The sequence below is a fragment of the Pogoniulus pusillus genome, chromosome 24, assembly GCF_015220805.1.
Source record: "Pogoniulus pusillus isolate bPogPus1 chromosome 24, bPogPus1.pri, whole genome shotgun sequence".
NCBI classification, from domain to species: Eukaryota; Metazoa; Chordata; class Aves; order Piciformes; family Lybiidae; genus Pogoniulus; species Pogoniulus pusillus.
In genome coordinates this window covers 11,640,635-11,659,490 of record NC_087287.1, presented here as the reverse complement: position 1 = coordinate 11,659,490, position 18,856 = coordinate 11,640,635, and the positions used below count along the sequence as shown (strand labels likewise).

At 41.0% G+C, this 18,856-nt stretch overlaps 1 protein-coding gene across 1 annotated transcript in view; it reads right to left on the bottom strand.

The window, feature by feature from the left end:
* PIK3C2A (phosphatidylinositol-4-phosphate 3-kinase catalytic subunit type 2 alpha) overlaps positions 1–18,856 on the bottom strand; it is a 91,482-nt gene that overhangs the window by 45,090 nt on the left and 27,536 nt on the right. Inside the window, exon 3 of the mRNA XM_064163627.1 lies at positions 14,009–14,127. The gene's annotated coding sequence lies outside the window, so the exon portion shown is untranslated. The remainder of the gene's footprint in view (positions 1–14,008; positions 14,128–18,856) is intronic.

The following is an 18,856-nucleotide window of genomic DNA, read 5'->3' as shown; positions in this document are numbered from 1 at the left end:
AAAACACAGGAAATTAATAATGCAATGGACAGTGGCTATTAACACAAGGAAATGAAAAGAAGCCTCCCCCAGAGAGATGCTATTCCCTGCCCTGGGCAGCATGGCCAGTATACACCTTCAACAAAACATAATCAAAACTATTAGTAGCACAGGCACGTCACCACAGCGGTTTAACTCTGCATCACTGTTATCAGTTTCAACCTACCAGTCTAACCAAATACAATTCTGCTGCAGTAGCCAAATTATTTCTACCACTTGCTTCAGCAGATGAGTTTCCCCTTAGGCAGGAAACTTGCACAGTTTCAGTTATAACCAGCAGATGCTTCTCAGTCACAAACCTAGTACTTATGAAGCATTAAGCAGCACTGTTGATTACTAATTGAAAGAACAAATGCACTGCTCACATTCCTTTTTGCTTTATACATGAGACAATACTAAATGCTGATTAGATGTATCAATGATTCAGTGATTACCTTTTTGTTTTATACATGAGACAATACTAAATGCTGATTAGATGTATCAATGATTCAGTGATTACCTTTTTGTTTCATACATGAGACAATACTGAATGCTGATTAGATGTATCAATGATTCTAAGATTTTGAACACAGCACAGGTAGAAAACTGAGCAGGATGGCTGAATTCACTCAGACCAAAGGTTCCTTTCATCCTTAACTTGTCTCAAAGGGGGGCTTCAGAAACACAAATGGAACAAAACTAAACCAAGGAGAACTCATAATAACACTTCCTCAAAATACTCTTCTGGTCTCTACTAATTTGCCACTGAAGTACTTCCTCAATTCTGAGGTAACTTCTCTAATGTTAAGACCCTGATGGATTTGGTCCTCAAAGGAATTTATCCAGCTGCATGCTGAACTCACTTCAGCACTCATCCTCTAATCATTGTCACCACTCCACTGTTCTGCTGCGACTACAATCTAAGTAGAAGATTGTATCAGTTACCAATGTTCTCCACGTATGTCCTGTAGTAACTAACATCAACTACAATACTGAAACCCACAAGCTACAAACATAGGCCAAAGTTATTGTTAGTATTATTATAATTACTATTAAACAGACCAAATTATTTCACCTAGATCATCATGCAGTAACTACTAGATCTGAACTAATGACATACTCTTAACACAAAACCATAAGGTCCTCGTACACCACATGCTGCAAGCTTCCAGTTATGGTTGAGTTTAAGTCATGTTTTGCATATAGCTTGAATGCCACACACCTGAAAATTACAAGTTACATGAAATATGCAGACAAAGCTTCTCTCTGTACTTCTTCAATGGAAGCACTCTGAAGTAATCCCACTTGAAGAAAACTAAACATACTCTAGGCAAACAATTCCAGGCTGCATTTCTACTACGGTACAGATCAAAGTAACATCTCTCATAACATTTCTAATATGAGCTTTGAGGAAAGTATTTCGTTCTAAATCTTTTATAGATTAAGTGAGGTTTAGCATTACAAGCATGCTCTGAAACATTTCCTCCTTCACTTATCCAGTCTGGAAACAACTTCTGCATTCTTCTGCCACAACTGACATCACAGCAACCTTCACAAGCACAAGGGGCTGGATGAGTGCTGTATTAGATGACTGGTGTCACTGAGCACTACTGATAAAAACTGAACTCTCATTCTAGTAAATAATTACACATCCACATCTACTTAGAATAGAGATAGTAGATTTAACAGCAACACTGGTTGAGAAATACTGGCAGTTTCAGTTTGACAAGTAAGAAACAGATGAATACAAATTCAGAAAATGGCCTTTTTACTTGACATTTTGAAATGCAACATTTTCCATTTAAGGCATTCAACTTTCTTTGTTGCTGCACAGAGAACTACTGAAAAAAAATATTTCTTTTCAATTTATATACACTGTGTACTGAGGTGAGTTCTTACTAACAGGAATATCTCAAAAGGAAAGAGGCACCTCATGTGTCCAAACCAGGATTACTATTACAATTATCCTATTTAATCCAATGTATTTTATTACACCGATCAAAACTCTAAACCTATGATACTTCCTATGTATTTTTTTTAAACCAAGCATCTTTCTGTAAAAGACTAATCAAATAAAGCACAACATTAAAGAAGCCGGGATGCCAAATGATTTATTGCTTGTTTGGTTTGTGGGCTGTTTTTTTTTCCTCAACAAAAGGCCATTTAACTTCAAGTATTTGTTACTTTTCCCTGTGCTTTCCGTTACTGCTTTTATCTTTTCTTTCACTGGCCATCTGTACTTACTAGTTGTGCTTCAAGCTGCTTTCAGTTTGAAAAACAACAACAAAAGCCACAACACAAAGCAAACAAACCAAACAACAACAAAACAAGGAAGACAAAAAAAATGGTGTGCATTATTGTCCCTTTCCTCCCCTCCCACAAATGCAGTAAACAGGCCCAACTTAAGCTCTTCCTCCCAGACACACCAATTTTTTTCCAGGCCCAGTCGCAGAGTTGGGGGAATGAAGGACTCAACTGCCTGCAAAGCTGACAAAACCAACTAACAAAATGCTTTTGTCTGTCAGATTTTATTCCACCTGCCCTATTTCTGCTTCCGTTTCGGATTCTTATAAATCATCTGTTACTATTATTCTTGAGAAGGGTGTGCATTCTAAGTAGGTATTGCACAATATCTTTCACCAACTTACACATTTTGTCTCAATTTTCAGTTCCCTTTGGAAAGAGACTTGCACTAAACGTGCAAAGCTGTTATCTAAAAAACTCTGCACCATTCTCCTACCCCAAATCAACTTTACTGCACTGCACTGTAGGACTACTTTTGTAACAAGTAATAGGATGCTGAGAAAAAGCTTCAGATGTTTCCTTTCTTCCGAGTTCTTTCTTGGACTGCAGCTCATTACCACAGTCTTTCTTCCACAGCAGAGCTGCTAGTGGGAAGTTAGTTGTGCAGACATGCATGTTCACAATTTTACTGTTCCGAAGCTGAATAACAAACTCGATCAAATTGTCAACTGCAAGGCAATTCTACACTTCCATGTACCTTTTGCTAACATCTGAAAAGGTCCTCGAGGAAAGAGCAGTTTGTGGATCAGTTTGACAACAGTCAACTTCTCCGGAACCCCGGGAAGGCTCAGTCCCAAATCGGCTAACCCGCCCAAAACCCCAGCGAGATGAACAAGCAGAAAATTTAAACCTGGGTGGGGGTCTTGCAGCGATAGCCAAGCCCCCCCTGCATAGGACAAGTGCTCGGACACTCACAGCCTTCTTAGGCGCTTTCTGCTCAGTTTCAGGGGACAGGTCCCTACCACCTCGGATACAAGTTCCTCCGAAGCTCAGAGAGCCGTGACACGCCAGGCGGCTACTGAGGACGGCTCGGCATTACCGCTCCGTGTCCGAAGCGGCACTGCTCCAGTGCTTCACACGGCGCAGCTGGCCGACAGAAGACTTTCAGCAGACAGCGCCTTCGCCACCGCTCCCACAGCGCAGAAACCCGAACAGGCACGAAGCGGCGGGGATGAGCCGTGCGGAGAGCACTGGCCCCGACCCCGCTGCCCACCCGCCACCGCGGCCCGAGCCCCGGGCCCTGCCACTCGCAGGTGCCACCCCAGCAGCGCTGGGAACATCGGCCGCTCCCGAGCACAGAGTCGCGCCGAGGTACAACCGGCAGCAGGGACAGTACAGAGGCCCAGGGTCCTATCGCGGCGACCCTCGAGGAAGGAAAAGGCGAAGCGGGACAAGGAAGGCAGGGAGCAAGTTGGCACCGACGGGAAGGGACCAGACCGGGACAGGAGCAGAGGCCCAGCCTCGTCCCGATATCCAGCGGCAGGGGTTCCCGGGGCTCCCCGCGCCTACCTCGCAGCGCCGCCGCCCCGCGGCAACGGCCATTTCCCTTTGCGTCCCTCCTGCCGCCGGGAGCGCGCCAGGCTGCAAGCTGCCCCGCACCGCCCAGCTGCCGCCGTGCGCTCACTTCCGGCCCCGGCCCGCAGCGCTCCGCGGGGCAGGGGCGGGGCACGGCCCTCAGGAGAGGGGCGGGGCGGGGCGGAGAGGCGGGACGGGTCACGGCCGCTGTGCTGCACTCCAGCAGTGGCGCTGGTGACCCCATGGCCGCCGCATCAGCTGCTTCTCCCGTCGCCTGCTCGGAGCCGACCGTACGCTGCGGAGCTCGGCCGGCGGCAGGGAAATGGGAGGGAGTAACGGCTGTGCGGCCGGGGGGGGCTGACTGTAACTGCGGCAGCAGTGGCTGCTGGAGGAGCCCCTTCTGCTAGGCCGGCGGGGACTGGATGGCTCTGGGGTGACTCCCCGTCATTTCCTGCCCTTATCGTCCGATCTGCCGAGGAATGCTCGGCATGGCTGCAGATTCGCACAACGCACCAGCAGTGTGCGCCCGGGCGGCCGCGGCTCAGCCCGGACACCACAAACTTCCTCCGTCGTGGGGGAGGGGCAGTGCTCGTGCCCGCCGGGGACACAGATAGGAGGGAGACGAGGCCGCGGAGTGACCCTGGGGAGAGAGGGTGCTCCGCCGCACTTGGGTTGAGTTGCAGAAAGAAACACGTCACTTGGCAGCTGTGGCCCCAGGGGTTCGGAACAACACGTTCCACCGAGCGGACCTTTGCTTTAACTTCAGGAATGGGTTGGCTGGCCCCGGCTGATCGCTGGTGTCAGCTCCCACCTTCCTGACATTCCAACACGTTTCAAAACGACAGTATTTTGTTTTGACCTTCACAATGGCTTCAAAAGAACATAATGCTTTGAGTATGCTCAAAAGTATTGTATATGGGGTTTTACACAGAGTTTAGACAATGAGCCTTTCATAAGATCAAATTAAAGTTAAAATGGGCACTTAAGAGTAACAATACCAGTTTTAATAGAGACACAAAAGAAGTCCAGAGAGAATATATTCCGCCCATTCAAAGGCTACTAATTCAAATAATCAAACAATTCAGTTTAACACCTATTGGTATTTCATTAAGCACTTTTAGCACACCAAAGTTAGTAAGACACATGAAAAATTGGACAGTTTAGAAGTTGCAGTGTAAACGAATCAAGTCATAAATGCATTGCTGGCAGTGACATTTTCTGTGTGGCTCTATGCAACCCCCACCATTTTAGTATCTAAGCATTTCTGACTGGATAAATCTTGGCTTAGCACCATTAAGGTCAATGAAAGCTTTTGTAGATGACTTTTAAACAAGAGTCAAATGGAATCCTGGAAGGCTGACACAAGCTGTGTTCCTGTAAGAAGCATCATAGGATGTAGAACATAGGCATGACTCTTTTAATTACACAAGTTAAAACAATCACCCAAGTCCTTACTACCCTGGTGATCTAAGCCACCAAGAATTCCTCAGGCTGTCAGTTATTAATAGAAATTGATCCTTTCTAACACCATTCCAGTACTGACAATCAAGAAGCCAATTCTGCTCTAAATTTCAACCAAAAATAGAGCATCGTAGACATCTCCTTTGCTCTCGAGGCGCAGGTGTCTCTCCATACTGCTTGTCCAAACACACCTTCTCTTTGTAATGCATTTTGTATTTTTCTCCTGTCAGTCATGCCTTGCAGTCACTTCATCTGTTGTGTTCCTGCAGTGATCCTGGCCAGAAGCCCTCTACACACGAAGGAATTAGTAATGGCATAACAATTACAGGGAGGCATGTGCTGGCCTTCAGCCCTGTGTTGTCCTGTGCATATCCTTTAGCCATAAGACAAACTTTGCAGCTCCTTGTATCAGGAGTCATCAGGCAGCTCCCACTTGGTACCAGTGATTACAGCACCTGCGTAGCCTTGCCTTTATGTACCAGTGCAGCAAGAGCTTTCCATATGAACACTTCCTATTTGGCAGCAGAAATCACAGACAGAATTTTTCTCTTCTAAGAAAATGCTATAATGACTGACATGGGAAACCCTCTTCTATGGATGGGGTCTGCAGAGCAGGCTGCTCTGGTTTGATGCTGCACAGCTGAGGGTTCCCAGCATCCAGAATGGTGTAGGACTCTCTGTGCTGTTCTGGTTTGCTTATAGTGCTGGATCTAATGAACAGCAGTTTAAATGATACTTCACAGAATCCTAAGGGAGAGATCCTAATGGACCTCCTGGTGTAAAACAGTTCCCACTGTGTTTGTGCTGCTTTCCCCCTCACACATGGGTCACATTTAACTGCTCTGCTTTACACCTCTAGCTCTTCAGCGGCAGGGTTTAGTGCTGGGATAATCATTTGTTTATGTTTCACCCATCACAAATCCAAGGAGCATTAGTTTCTTAACCTAAATAAAAGGCAGCTACCCCATCCAATAATTTCAACAAGATCATGAGAGTTTATGACTGAGCAACCTCAATCACATTATGTAACACATGACAACATCATCAGGTCAAGCACAAGTCATAAAAGTTGAGATAGGAAAGGAATCTACAGATGAGTGCAGAATTTTAGACTATTATCAAGCCTGTGTACTAGTACCATAATTTTAAGAACCTTCTGTGCCTTTCCTCAGAAATTATTTCCTCCTTCTTAGAAAATCTTCCTGCTACTTTGCAATTATTTCACTAATTTAAGGTCAGCTTTTTTTAGCACTACCTCATTTTTGCAAAATATTACAAAGGTACACATTAATTAGGTATTGGTTTCCTTTCATCACACTAAATAGGCTGTTCCTTCCTTTGCTTTCACCTCTTATGTTGAAGAGCAGCTTCAACATCAGTACTGAAGCTTCTGCTGTCATTGTTTTTCAGCTATATTTACATCCTATATATATGAATTATCAAGTGTACTCTAGAAGCAGGACCAGTCAGTTTTAGGAATAGTGTTTGTATAGCACATGCCATGTAGCATTCTCCATAGCTGGGCAGGCCAAACAATTCTACTTCAAGTGAAACTGCTTAGCATTGGAAGCCCAGCTTCTAGAGAAAAGCATACTATCCCCTAGACAGTTGAGTCAGTGAAGGGAGCAATGACATAGCCTGCAGACGTGCTTATGAATAGATAATTACAAGTTACACATTCCTGCATGAAAACATGACATCAGCTTTAAAGCATTTCTTATACAGGAAGTTATTCATATGGCTATGAGAACACAATGCACAAGGTGTGTGTCTCAGCTGCCTCACTACCCTGCTACTGTGTCTGTTGTCTTGTGATACACCCTGAGAGTTTTCAGGAGATACGTGGGCAAGCTGTGTCTTGCAGAAAAGCTTCACTGTGTTCCAGATAGACAAGTAGTATAAGCCCATGCAATATTATTAAATAACATGTTTATTAAAATTGAGATTGCATACTACAGGCAGAATAAATGTGAGAGAATTTGGTCAAATATTTGGAGAAAGTGCATGCTGTGCTCACTACTCCAACACACAAACTTCACAAAGGAATGCCAACACGCTATATGCAAAAATCTAACCAACTTGTGTAACTAATTGTACTGATGCTGGCATTAACTGGCAATATGATGAAGTGCAGCTGGCAGACGCATACTTCAAAATAATACTCAGGGTACAAGCAAGCTTGATTTATACCCAGATCAAAAGGACAGCTACATGTAACAAAGAATAACAAAGGTGTTTTGGTGAAGATAAGACATGGGAAGTAAAAAAACAAACCACAAAACAACGACCAAAAAAAAAATTGCCTTCATTCTCTTCTCAGCCTGAAATACATTTATGTAAGACCTCCAAATTTAACAGATGAATGCCTTAATTTAACTACCAGAATTGTTATTTGCCTTTAACTAATTGGAAGGAATAAAAGATGTCTGTAATTGCTCAAGTATCCTTTTTGTGAATGAGAAATTGTTATTAAAAAAGAAAATTATGCATCTACATTTACAACCTCAGGATTAAACACTCTTCAAAACAGCTACAAAATTCAGTGAGGTCTGAATTAAAGGCTAAATGGTTAAATTTATCTTAGGATATATGTTCTTAGAGATGTACATATAAAGAAACCACATTCAATATACTGAGAAACTATTAGCTTAAACGGAATAAATACTGCAAAAATCTACCAGTCCTCAGCTAATTGAGACAGGTAATTCTGATGTCCTCAAAATGACTCCTATATATTTAAAAGTAACAAGTTTTAATGCCTGTTTCTTAAATGTCTGGTAATATGCATCAACATTTCAGCTGCCATTATTCAATCTCTACAAACAATTCTTTTCTCTGAAAACCAGCAGAGGGAGACAGGTTCTTCTCTTGCTCCTAAAGAAAGCAAAGGAGTGTATCACTTCCTCAAAACTACAACTTCAGAAAACTCAGTGTGATTTCCTAGATTAGTCTCATAATGCCTTTTCTTGGTAATTTTGAACTTTATTACTCATTCTTCTAGGTTGTTTATTCAAGCTGAAATGGCAATTGCAACATCTGCAGATGTAACTGCAACAGTTTGTTGCTATTAATATTTCATTATGTGTTTCAGGCAGAAAGGGAGTATCAGTGTTAGTCATGAATGAAGGAGAAAAAAAGAGCACAGTTATGTTTTTGTTTCACTGTTATGCAGCTTGCATATGCTTTTGGCACGTGTAAGGTCTGCATATGGCTCTCAAAATCTATACATTAGTTTCAGCTGACTACATGTACATAAAATTACTTATTTAAGGCTCAAATATAAGAAGAAAATTGTGCTCTGCAATAAAAAAAACCACTGCTGAAAGTTCCAAGTGCAAGTGAAATCTTTTTGCCTAATTCTTAAGACCCAGGTCCTGTTTAAGTTAAAGGGAATTTAGGCACTAAAAGCCAAAATGCTACTACAGATCTTGGCACAGAACTTAGATACGTCTCTCGTAATTTAGGCAACATTCTCTACAGAATTGTCTACAGGGAACGCATTTTAATTCATTGAAGGTTCTTCATATTTACTTTCTTTTTTCCAAAAAATGTCCAGAAAAGTTATTAGAACTCACTGATAACTTTTACTGTTTCATGTAACTGCCTTTCACAGATGTTTTATATAATCAGAGAACTAAACACAAGAAATGTTTTTTGATAGTACATATTCTCTGTGAAATGTATGATTTCTATCATTTGAAGGCTTTACATGAAGCTTCTGAACATTCCTAAAATGGAATGGAATCAAAGAGAAAATGTACATGGAAATTCTTCTCAGTGCTGCAGCATACTCATAAGGTATCGTGGGATAGTTGATAGTTTATAGCATGCTTTGGTAAGGGCTAACCATGTCAGAAAAACCTGAGGGAGAAACTGTGGGCAGCAGGATGTGTACCTGGAAATAGCAATCATTCCTTGGCTAAAGGTAATTGAGATAATTGGAAGACTTCTGGTATTTAAAATCCCAAGCACAGCAAGTCATGCTTAATCAGACATCCAAATGGAGAGGATGATAAAACTTCATATCAACTACTCACTTGAATTATCCTGTATCAAAGAATTAAAATAAATCAAAGAAACAAAATAAAACCAGGACTACCAGTAAGAATCCTAGAGCAAGTGAATTTCACTGTGATCACTGTTGGCAAGCTGCTGAGAAAAGTGGCTACAGCGTCTTCATCCAGACACTCAAATTCCTGCAGCTCCAAGGAAGACTCAAGCCCTCGCCAACAAAATCTCATATTTCCATTCTACCACTAGGCAGTTGCACAAAGCTTCTTGTAGTAACTGTTATGTTCATCAATTTCACATTGCAAAACAATGGAAATACTGTCATTTAAACCACTTGGTGTATGGGAGACACTAGTGTATATTCCTGAATGTACTGCTCCCTGTGAAGTTCCAAGGAGGGGGACAGCTAACAGCGTTTTGCAGCGTTCTTGCCACAGTATGAACTCTGTCTTTGTGGGTACTCCTCATCAGCAGTATAATTCTACCAAATGTATCATGAACTCTGTCAGGACTGAGTTTATGGACCAAGTGTGGCTGTGTAGAACACATCAGCAATGTTACTTCTCATCTTCAAAGGTGTCTGAGAAATCATCTGTCATCAAACCTTCTTGGGATTCATGCTCATCCTTCTGCAGTGAAGCAGTGACACAGTAGGCCATGGAGAAATACAGCCCTCAGCATAATTAGGAGCCTAATTACGTAGCACTGAAGCATTTGCAAACACAGTATTAATGTCAAGAAAATAATTTCTTTTACAGATACAAATATGTAATTACATTTTAAACAGTAATGGTCCTTTGCTTGAGAAAAATACTCCGGTAGCTGAAGGATATGGGCAGAGGACACAGATTGGCACTTCAAAATGGTGTCACTGGTTAATTTTGCCTGTGATACCATACCTATCTTGCCATAATGCAGCAAGATAGTTAAGTTTCTGCATGTGTGTGGTGAAAGTATAGAGTGGTTTAGTGACTCTTGGGAAACTTTTTTATGGAATTTTTTTTAGCTACCTCATTTTAGCTAAATCCCAAGCCTTTCAGGAAAAAAAAAATGAAATAGTTTATATATCACCCACAAACACTCCTTCCATTAGAGTACTGCATAGTCTTTTGGAAGAGCAGAAATTCATCAGCCAAGTCAGGATTCACATCACAGTGGCATGAAGCACAATCTTTGTTTTATATTTCAATGGATGGAAGTTTTGCTCTGATTTCACCGATAGCACAGCCTAAAAAGAAAACTGCCTTACTTCATACACTAAAACAAATGGGTGAATCTACCCACAGTGTTTTAGCATCCCCTACAGGTACCTGGCTGAATCTTTCATTTGTGGAAGACTATGTTTAAAATAACCAACCTAGTGAACAGCTAGTTGTTCATACACTGTTAGCAAGGTAATCCTGTCCTTAACTTCATTTCATAAAAAAATTCCAACTCTAACCTGGTCATTAGATTATGAAGTCAAATGCCTGCCTCCTACCTAATATTAAAATCCTGTGAAAATCCACAAGATTTAAGTCAGAAAAGCCATAAATTTTCTAACACCAAGTAGTCTTTATGAAATCTAAAAATTTAAATAAAGACTATTAAGTCTTATAGAATGGCCCTACCATGCAGAGAAGTATTATAAATGTAGTTTCTGCCCACTACATTTTCCTAGAGCAGCAGAGAATGCACTATACCAATCATCTCTGATCTCTCCTTGAGACTTTAAGAGCTTATTCTTAAGACAGACAGAATTCAGCCTTGCAAATATAGGAAACATTCCTAGCCTTTTAGAGAATTTCCTGGATATCTTTGAGTATGAATACAGCTCTCACTAGGGGCAGAAGAAAGGGATCTGAAACATGGCAGTCAGGGGGTATTCTGTTTTTCTTCTAAATTTATTGCTATTATAAATCCCACAGTTTGGAAATAGGCTAAAAATCTTATTCACAATTACATGCCTTCTACAAGATTAGTTTATCTTACATCACAGTTTCATGAGCTTTGCAGTCACCACATTTGTCTAAGGAAATGGACAGACATCCTGACAGCTGTAGAGCGCTTACACTGAAAGCATTTAAAGAATCTTCCTGTAATCTGATTTTAGTGGAAATTAAGCTTTACTCATTTTCTATTTGCATCCAAATTAACAAGGTTGATCTCACAGATAACTAAAACATTGTCCAGAAGCACATATCATAATGTAATTTGGTAAGATTCCATCTGACCTCTCAATAAAGGCGATTAGCAGCAAACTCTGGAGTACATTGTGTCCCTGAAAATCAGGCCACATGGCAGGGTAAGACCAGAATTTGGGTATCCAGCTTCTCACAGGCTCTTCTGTAACTATTACATTGTTTCCAGAAAGTTCCTTATAACTCTGAAGTATCTTAAAAATGCTTAGATTTTTAAAATTTCCTTTCAGGTAACACAATTCTGAGAATACACTGACTTTTTGGAGTGTAATCACCAATAACATTTTTCCCACTGCTGTATTTCCCCACCCCTTGCCCCTTTCTTGAGTAAATCTGCGGGTTAAGGAAGCTCGAATAAGGATGCCAGGAGGTTCTTTCACCACCTAGCACTTTAGTTACCTAATCATTTTGGGTCAGAACAGACTTTCACAATACTGAAGACCCTGCAACTCTTTAGAAACCGTTAGTCCATCAGTAAAGAACAAATGTTCTATTATGCTCTCAACTAAGTGGAGAACAGAAAGTACTAACAGAGCATGACTAGCACCTTTGCAAATAAAGGACTCCAAAAGGTAAATACATTGCTTGCCTAACGGCAAAAGGCAGACAGATGTGATGACGGAGGCAGAGCTTGTACTGAAAGCTGTTTCTTTTTAAAGCCATGCTTACTTTGTATGCCCCTCTGTGATAATTAAGCAATTCATACTTTGTGCTGTTGCTGCAAATGGGCATTTTTTTAAAAATCTGATGCTGATATTTTTATAGCTTTGAAAAACCTTAAATTATTAATTAATTTTATTCCATTCTACTACTAATTAATGCAAAGGGAATTTTGCCCTGACCAGATAATAAAGCCTTAATACTGTGTTTGAGTATCTAAAAATAGTTTCATGCAGTCATTTCAGTTGGTAGAGTTCCTTAAAACCTCAGAAAATAGTATTAAGTTAAAAACAACATGGCGAGCGAGCAGCATTTGTTTCCATCTCTGCAAGGACAGCACTCCTACTCCACGTGGAGACTTTACTGGGGTTTGTTGGGTAGGCTAGGGAAGGATGACCCTTCAAGAAGATTTCAAGAGGCTTTAGATGTCCCTTTGCACAGGAAGTTTTAGGGAGACACTCTGACATGCCAGAAAAGGATGGATGACAAGGATTTGTTGCAAGACAGTCCTTTCAGCCCCCTGGTAATGAGGTAACTTGAACCTGCCTCGTTACTTAAATTATTCATCTGCAGCCAGAGGCTCACGGAAGGAGTTTGGTAACACTTCTACAACAGACAGTTTGTTTAGGGAAACCAGTTTGCTTTGGCTTCATTTCACCAGCCTGCCTGCTATCTATCTTTGGTTTTGTGAAACAAGGAACAATTGCAGATTGCTTTCAGATAGACTGATTAAAGCTTTTACTTTGTATGTTACATTTTTATTGTTGAAGGGTATAGAATATGGAATGATGTGGGAGTGAGCCCAGAAGCTCAAGCTATGTGGAAAAATGTTATACTGATTTGTGAGTTCTCCTACACCAGGATATGCAATTTCTTTTGAAAGAGCTTGCATGATGATTTATTTCCATTCTTCTACAGTAGGCAGAAGCCTGTATTTCACAGCTCAGCAGAGAGAGGAAAATTACAAACAATGCTCTTTCAAATGATCTCATGCACCCTCATTTTTATGAATACTTTTGGAGATGAGGAAAAATATTTGCAATGCAGTATTAAATGTGTATGAACTCACAAAGACTAAAGATCAGTACAAAGGGTGACAGACAGAGAGTAAAATCACATCTGAGCTACTCTTATGTTTAACCAGAATTTACATATGTCAATATAAAATATGCAAATTCCCCCCAGCACATCTTTGGTTGAAATGTCTTTTGAAAATTTCATCAAAAAAAGGAAAATTTGGGATGATAAAATCACCCCTTGCCACAGATTATTTACATATACTCATAATACATATGCTTATAATACTACTGTTGAAGAGAAAGTGTTTCATCTCTGAAATAGATGTTTCCTGATGGCCAGGATCCAAAACAACGCAGGATGAAACAGAACTTGCAACCATATCCTCCCATTCTTGTAACATTCAAATTCCCCTCAGCAAGTTTTCCAGGAACAAGATGTCAGGGTCCAGCAAGGACACCAACAATACTTTTTGATAAATACTGATCCTTTTTTACAGTGTGAGGAAACAGATCCACATCCAATGTACTCATTGTTCCAGTGAGCACACAGATACATTTTTTTGTGTGTTTTATAATCAACTTCCACAACTGTAAATATTGTCAGGATTGTTCTATAGCTGTCCACAAACATGCCTATTTCTTTTCAGCATAACCAGATGAAACAGTGGACAAAAGGCTGCTTCATGCTGTGGAGTCTAGAAAAATGGCTTCCAGACCAGAAACGCTCTTGCTACATCTTCACTGGAACATGTTATCCACCCTTCAGGTAAAGCTAATTTCAGTCTAATATGACATAGCCACACAGTATTTGGAGGGAGAAAATAAAGTAGCATAACTAACCAGGCTATGGTACTTATCAGCTTGTGATTCATAGAGGATGAAAACGATTTTGAAATTGTTGAATCAATGGTAGAAACATTCCCCACTACAAGTTGCAGGCCTTTACAACACTATGGGACCTGCAAGAAGGAAAACAAGAGAGAGATTACTGTCTTTCAGCTGTTAATTATTTGTTTCTAAAATTACAAGATCTTGATGCTTGTTTTTCTACTAAGGGGTGAAGTATCTCAAATTTATCGTACAATAGCTGCCACAGTTTTAAGATCATGTTGTGGTTTAATTCACAGCACCTTATTAATGAATTCCTACTTTTGGCTTACAACACAACAGTCAGAAATATTACCTCCTCCCAGCCTAGAAGGGGTTCTTAAAAGTGACTGCAATTTTCTGCTCTGAATTGCAACATTCAGGTTAATTCTACACAAAGCCTTTTGTTCTAAATTTAATTTCCTAGAAAGGGTTGTATTAGCTGAAAGTAATACACAATGCTACGGCAATTCTACAACAGAAATATGTATCCTGCCTCAGTAAATTCATCTCAGTAGTACAAGGAAAAATAACTCACATATATCAACTAGTAGAATAAGACTATGCATGAGTTAACAACAGAAGATCTGGCAAATTTTAAGTCATGCATTCCTCCCTGCAGAAAATAGACTATGCTATTAAAAAAACCTGTTACAATTATACCATAATTCCTCTGCTCTCTTTTAGTCAGGTACTTATACCAGGGCTTAAATGTAAGGATGTAATTTTGTTGAGAGAAAACTTAATCCAGTTACAGTAGGAGACAACACCCATAAAATATGTAACTCTGGTACAGAAGTGTCTTCTGAAAGCCAGGATGTGATGCTAACTGATAAGCTCATTAAACCAATAACTACATTTTGATAAACAGTTTCCAGCTGCTTACATATAAAAATAATAAATCTTTTAAATGGTAGTATTAATCAGGGAGGCCATAAGCTATACTTGTTCAAACTGGGCAAAGATTCCAGGCAGAAGTCTGCCAGAGAAAGAAAACTTATGTGCCATACACTAAGCTAAGCAGAAACTCACATAACTCCTCAGAAAACAATGTCTTCTCAAGAAGATACAGCTGCATCAGAGTGACACCAGTGAATTAACTGCATTCTTGCCTGCCACTTTCACATGGAGTCAACATCCTTCCCACAACGGATAAATTAGGCACTTAACCATTACACTCTTAACTTTACAATCACTATTTGATTTCCATTTTAGGTCTGTGGTTATGACATTTAACTCTCTGCAGTTGGGAAACACAGCAAATAACTTTGGCAGCCACAGCTCTGTGGCCTGCAAGTACTGGTACAGGAAACCACACCTTGTGCTAGTTAAGCATAAGTTTTTCAGTACCAGCACTGCCAGGGCCACGGAGGCATAAACTCTGTCCTCATTTCTAGGTATGAAAACAAGTGAAAATAAAAGACTTTAGAACCAGCCTCGAAGCTGTAAGTTTACTTTGTGGTTAAAACACAAAGTAATCCTTATAAATTTGCCTTTCTACCCACTTTTACTTCGAGAAAGTTATGTCTGCTGTTGACAGTGGCTAAAGCAGCATCTGTCACTGTATTACCCTGACCAGAGAGCCAGAATAGATAGATTTAGGAGCCAGAGTTTAACACTACTGCTTCAGAGACATCTGACTACCCAACTCTCCATTCTGCTGGGAGTTTTAGTACCAGTATCTTTCTATGAAATAACAGCAAAAAGTATGAAGGACACTGATATATTGGAGCCCTCTTGAAATCTTACCCATTCTACTAATGTAGGTGGAACAGTGTAACAGATGATATCCAGACAGTCCATTCTTCCCCTCTGATCAGGATTGAGAACAGCATTTCCCAAATTCAGGTCAGTGTAACTGCTTGTGTTGAAATACTAAAATCCTTAGCCATTCTCAAACATTGCAGCTTCCTGCATGTTGAAACTGGAGTAATGCTCAAGAATCCATTTCTAAGCCAACAGCTTTAGAAGTTTTTAAAGCCATGGGAGATCTGAGCTAGACAGACCAAAGAAATCTCAACATACAAACCCAAAGAAATTAAGTGAAAGAAAGTGGCAAGAGCCAAAAAAAGGAGAATCAGTCTCAGTAAGTGTAACACCATCTTGTAACACTGAAGAAAATGATTTATAAATCTAGAGAGAAATTTAGAAACTGATTCAGAAATAAAGCAGGAAAATGTAACAAAGCAAACCTTTCACCTGCATTAAAGTGAATGTATTTTAGTCCAGTGATTGATACAAAGATGAATTTTCTTACATTCACACATGCCAGGGCTTTTTATGTAGTGACCAGTATTAGAGCAATTGCCACATGGCTTGGGTGTCTTGTTGGTTTACAGAGTGCTTGCATAAACCACCCAAGGACATTTTTACCTTTGCACATACTAGATAAGCCACTGAAGAGCCTGACATTGCACCTGAGGAAAACAAAGTTGGATACCCCATATTAGCATCAGCATCAAGGTCACAGCTTCACGTAGCTTTTTATCTCATAACGTCAATACTTAAAGAATTTCCATCTCTCCCCTATGCTTCCCTTCTTCACTTTGCTAGTAGAGACAGGAAAAAATAGCCAACAAAATATACATTTTAAATATCCAGCAGTAAAATGCTCTATCCTGCAGCTTTGCAAGCATCTGTTCAAATACAGAGGCCAGAAGAGCATGGCAGAGTAGTGTGATGTACACAATAACCTTAAACTAAGCTGCAGAAGGTGAGATGATTATGTTCCCAGAAGGGCAGCTAAGTCAGTTTTGGCCAAACACCATCCAGAGTACTCAAGGTTTTCTTTTCCCATCTCAGCATGTAACCAGCTCCTGATGATTCACGGATGATGATGCTAGGTCACTGCCATGCAGGGAGAGCACAACAGCCCTGCCTATAGTGAGTTGTGCTTGTGGTGCCTGTGACACATCAAAAGGTCCAGTCCCAACCAGCTCTCCTTCTGCAGTGTCTTCATTTAGCCTGATAAAATGCAGAGCTGCAAGCTTACAGGTTCTTTTTGCTCATCTGTGGCACATTTTCAACTGAACTTTTAATTTCCACTGTATATTTAACTGTTCCCCACAGAACAGCTGCTTAGCTTTTTGCCATAAGCTGCCTGTGATTACTAACATACACATATGAAATGACACTTCATCAATTCCAGTGCTTCCAGATTTCAAAAATAATAGTAAACTGTTAAAGAATGCCAACTGTCCACAATACTGTCTTTCTAGAGTGAAAAAATACTGTGGAAAAATTATTTCTAAATGCTGAACACTAATTCCTTGAGAGAAAGCTCCAAGTAGAGTCAGTCCAATTACTTGAATAGCTTCCCATTATGACATACCATTGTAGACTGTTTACACTCCCATTTTTCTGCCATATGCATAACCCAAAAGCTACAACATCAACCACTACTTCGGACTCTAATTACAGTATCACAGTATCACCAAGGTTGGAAGAGAGCTCATAGATCATCAAGTCCAACCCTTTACCACAGAGCTCAAAGCTAGACCATGGCACAAAGTGCCACATCCAATCCTGCCTTGAACAGCTCCAGGGATGGCAACTCCACCACCTCCCTGGGCAGTACATTCCAGTATCCATTGACTCTCTCAGTGAAGAACTTTCTCCTCACCTCGAGCCTAAATTTCCCCTTTCCAAACGCCATGAGTTTTTAGTACCTTGTCTAGATTGTTAATCTTTCAATAATACTATTTTCCTCTTATTTGTGCAAGTTTCTTGAACAAAACTTAATTATAAACTTGTGATTACCTTGCAAAATGGAATAACAGAAATATAAAGCACGGCAATAGAACTTTTCCAAAAAGGTGCATACCAATACCTCTTTGAGTACAAACTCACTGCACTAAAACATGTGACAGGTTACAACTAGAACCTGTGGTCATTACAGAAAGTTTTGTTTTGTTTTAAGGAACAATACACCATTTGCTATTACAGCTAGTATTCATTTAACCCCTAAATATAACTTTTCTGAGAACTGCATTGGCACTTTCAGTGCCCAGAAGATACCAATTAAAAAAAAAAAAACACCTGGTGGAAATGGAAATCCACACATCAAACCTCAAGTTTATATCAAATACATTTATTACAAACGTGCAAGTTGAAAATAGTTTCCTAACCGGCACGGAGATGAAGATTACTTTTTTTTCCCTCCTCTGTATTTAAGAGAAAGAGAGTAACAAGTTGAAGGCAATAAGGCTCAAATGGGTCAAAAGAATCAACACAAAGAAACAGCAATCCTGGGAAAAGATGCTTGCAAATAAGCTTTCATTTATCACTTCGTGGCTGGACCCACTACTAACAATTTACACCGACCAAGGGAAGGTTTGCAAGAAATGCCATTTGGTGTAAGGCGTGAATTTCCCCAAGAGACACCGATGGAGGGGACAGCGCTCGCACAGGGGAGGGAAAACAGGCTAAGGGGCAGCTGCTGCCACTAGGAGCAGCAGAAACTTCGGACAAAGCCGCAGCTCCTGTCCCCTTGGAAGCACCTTTCCCCTTGCAGCCCAGCACCGAAGCAGCGCGGTAGAGCAGGGTCAGGAACACTTACAGACGCGAAGCGATTTGAGAGCGCTCAGAGCACAGCACTGTGACCCCATCCCGACCTCGACGCACCTCAAACACCAGAGGCAAGGACTTCCCCGTAGCCCACCCACCGCTAACAGAGGGGACTTATGAAGCGAGCCGCAGCCAGCGGCCGCGCAGGGCTGAGGCGGGTCTAGGGCAGAGGGGACGGCAGGCCCTGGGACTCAAACCACCCCCGCCAGCATCGCGGTGGCCGCGGAGCTCCCGCGGCGCCAGCCCCACACAGGC